This window comes from Papio anubis, chromosome 5 (assembly GCF_008728515.1).
Source record: "Papio anubis isolate 15944 chromosome 5, Panubis1.0, whole genome shotgun sequence".
NCBI lineage: Eukaryota > Metazoa > Chordata > Mammalia > Primates > Cercopithecidae > Papio > Papio anubis.
Genome location: NC_044980.1, coordinates 164,627,771 through 164,631,749, shown reverse-complemented (window position 1 = coordinate 164,631,749; position 3,979 = coordinate 164,627,771). Strand labels below are relative to the sequence as shown.

General features: G+C 48.6%; 1 pseudogene; it reads left to right on the top strand.

The window, feature by feature from the left end:
• The first annotated feature begins 1,246 nt into the window (after window positions 1–1,246).
• LOC108586534 lies at window positions 1,247–1,816 on the top strand (annotated as a pseudogene).
• The last annotated feature ends 2,163 nt before the right edge of the window (window positions 1,817–3,979 follow it).

Below are 3,979 nucleotides of genomic sequence, written 5' to 3'. Positions count from 1 at the left end.
ACACGCCCAGCTAATTTTAAAATTTTTTTGTAGGGAGCAGGTCTCATCATATTGCCTAGGCTGGTCTCAAACTTCTGGGTTCAAGTAACCCTCCCACCTTGGCCTCCAAAAGTACTATGATTATAGGTGTGAGCCATTGCACCTGGCTCCCATGATGGTTGTAATGGTGAATGGCCAATTACAGCAATCCCAGCTGGATACGGGCGTGAGGATCCTAAGCCTCACATCCCTCAGGATGAAGGTGTGGGACATCCTATAAGACAAGCCATCAAGAATAGCAGAAGTGTTAAGTCAAGGGTGTGAGGAACCTAGAACACTCAGAGAGGAAGATGATGAATATGATTATGTATAGCCTGAGATCACTGCGGCAGCCAGGGCTGAAGCTCATCCCTCTATCCTCCTCCTCTAAGTTTTGTGCTAGAAATTGTGACAGAACGAAGTTAATGTAAGATGTGAGGAGACCTGATGTGAGGAAACCTGAGCAGTGCATGGCATGATCTGTAACAGACACTGTTAATGTTCCACCCAGATCCCTGTTTATAAATTCCTCCTTCCTGGCTTTCAGGTGCTCTTTTTTTTTGAGATGGAGTCTTGCTTTGTCGCCCAGGCTGGAGTACAGTGGTGTGATCTCCACTCACTGAAAGCTCTGCCTCTTAGGTTAACGTCATTCTCCTGCCTCAGCCTCCCGAATAGCTGGGACTACAGGTGCCCACCACCAAACTTGGCTGATTTTTTTGGGTATTTTTAGAAGAGACGGGGTTTCACCATGTTAGCTAGGATGGTCTCGATCCCCCGACCTCACGATCCACCCGCCTTGGCCTCCCAAAGTGTTGGGATTACAGGCCTGAGCCACCGCACCTGGCCTCAGGTGCTCTCCTTTCTAATGTCCCATACCAACTACAGTCAGCCCTCTGCATCCTCAGGATCTGCCTCCACCCACACATAAAAAATACTGCCAACAGCAACAATACAACAATAAAAAATACAAATTAAAAAATACACCTCCTGGCCCGGCGCGGTGGCTCATGCCTGTAATTCCAGCACTTTGGGAGGCTGAGGTGGGTGGATCACCTGAGGTGGGGAATTCGAAACCAGCCTGACCAACACGGAGAAACCCTGTCTCTATTAAAAATACAAAAGATTAGCTGGCATGGTGGCGCATGCCTGTAATCTCAGCTACTTGGGAGGCTGAAGTAGGAGAATCGCTTGAACCTGGGAGGTGAAGGTTGTGACGAGTGGAGATCGTGCCATTGCACTCCAGCCTGGGCGACAAGAGTGAAACTCTGTCTCAAAAAACAAAACAAAACAAAACACAAAACAAAACAAAACAAACACCTCCTTTCTCCAGCTGTGGCCAAGGTGCTCAGTCCTTCTGAGGAAGCTAGGCTGTGTTGGGGTGAGGCCCTCACTTTATCCGGTGACCAGCAATGTGCCAGCAGGGCCCACCCCACACTTGTGGCATTATGGCTTCTGTCTCCAAGCTCAGCTGCATCATCTACCTGGACCTCATGCTGCACAATGATGATGAGGTGACCGTCACAGAGAATAAGACCAAGGCGCTCAGGAAAGCAGCTGGTGTAAACGTGGAACATTTTTGGCCTGGCTTGTTGGCAAAGGCCCAGGCCAATGTCAACATCGGGAGCCTCATCTGCAATGCAGGGGCTGGAGGACCTGCGCTAGGAGGTGGTACTGCACTTGTAGGAAGTCCTGCCCCCTCCACCACTGCTGAGAACTAAAGAAAAGAGAATCTGAGGAGTCTGATGAGGACGCAGGCTTTGGTCTTTTTGATGAAATCTCTTTTGTAATATGAACCTAAAAGTATCTAAGACAGCTCTCAATCAATTTTACATAGCATTTACAGTGTATTAGGTGTCACAGCATAGGTAATCTGCAGATGATTTAAAGTGTATGGGGGATGTGCATAGGTTATATGTAAATACTATGCCCTTTTATATAAGGGACTTGAGCATCTGAGGGTTTTAGTATCTGTGGGGATCCTGGAACCAATCCGCAGATACCAAGGGAAAACTTTACTCTTTTTTTTTTTTTTGAGACGGAGTCTTGCTCTGTCACTCAGGTTGGAGTGCAGTGGCATAATCTCGGCTCACTGCAACCTCCGCTTCCCAGGTTCAAGTGATTCTCCTGCTTCGGCCTCCTGAGTAGCTGAGATTACAGGCACCTGCCACCATGCCTGGCTAATTTTTGTATTATTATTATTATTATTATTTTTGACACAGAGTCTCGTTCTGTTGCCCAGGTTGGAGTGCAGTGGCGCAATCTCGGCTCACTGCAAGCTCCGCCTCCCAGGTTCATGTCATTCTCCTGCCTCAGGCTCCCGGTAGCTGGGACTAAGGCACCCGCCACCACACTTGGCTAATTTTTTGTATTTTTTTTTGTAGAGACGGGGTTTCATCGTGTTGACCAGGATGGTTTCAATCTCCTGACCTCATGATCCGCCTGCCTCAGCTTCCCAAAGTGCTGGAATTACAGGCGTTAGCCACCATGTCCAGCCTAATTTTTGTATTTTTAGTAGAGACGGGTTTCCCCATGTTGGCTGGTCTTGAACTCCTAACCCCAGGTGATCTGCCTGCCTCGGCCTCCCAAAGTGCTGGGATTACAGGTGTGAGCCACCGTGCCCAGCCCGGAAAGACTTTACTCTCCATTTGGAGGTTGCCTGAAGACACAGAGGGCCAGAACTGCCTGGGAATTGACTGACCAATCTTGCTTCAGGCCAAACTTCCATTCTGGAGCACCCACGCAGGATCAGGCTCAAGCTCCCCTTTGTGGAATTCTGCCCTAGAATGCAATTCTTCTTAGCTTTTTCCCTTTTCCTTTCTGGCTTCCCCCCTCACCCTGTGGGTTTCTCCTGGGAGCGCTGAAGCCCTTATACAATATCCTCATCTCACAGTCTGCTTCCGGGGAACCCAACCCCAGGCAGGGAAGAAAATGTCTTGACTTGACCAGTTATAATCTGGCACCTTTATCTTTTAGTTGTTTCATGTCAAATGCCGGTATCTTCTCTTACAGAACACTTTTGGGGGTTGCTGTTGTTCCTGGAGAGAAAAGACACCTCCTCTGGATAGCTGACTGAAGTCTCTTCCCCTTGTATGCCTCAGGGAACACTTGTTTGGATCACCTTGCCCCTCCATGTGATCCTCTTGGTCAGTCACTATTTCAAGACGGTCTTGTTGTGGAATCCATAACTGGTCTACACAAAACATGCATCTTTGTCCCTCAGAAACTTGGAAGTCCAGGCCTTCCCAGGATACGTCCTTTTCCTCTCATGTCACACAATGTTCTCACTCAGCCTTTGGCCCACAGACTTGTCAGAGGTGTTCAAACCAGAACGACTCCATCTTGAATAGGGGATGGCTAAAATAAAGATGAGACCTGCTGTGTTGCATTCGTAGGAGGTGAGGCATTCTTAGTCACAGGATGAGACAGGAGGTCAGCAGGGCAAGATACAGGTCATGAAGACCCTGCTGATACAATAGGATGCAATGATGAAGCTGGCCAAGACCTGCCAAATCCAACATGGTGACGAAAGCAACCTCCAGTCATCCTCACTGCTCATTATACACAAATTATTATGCATTAGCATGCTGAAAGACACTCCTACCAGTACCATGACAGTTTACAAATGCCATGGTAACATCCAAAATTACCCTATATGGTCTAAAAGTGGGAGGGGCTGGGCATGGTGGCTCACACCTGTAATCCCAACACTTTGGGAGGCTGAGGCAGGCAGATCACCTGAGGTTGGGAGTTGAGACCAGCCTGACCAACATGGAGAAACCCTGTCTCTACTAAAAATACAAAATCAGCCAGGTGTGGTGGTACACGCCTGTAATCCCAGCTACTCTGGAGGCTGAGGCAGGAGAATCGCTTGAACCCAGGAGGCAGAGGTTGTGGTGAGCCGAGATCGTGCCATTGCACTCCAGCCTGGGCAACAAGAGCGAAACTCCGTCTCAAAAAAAAA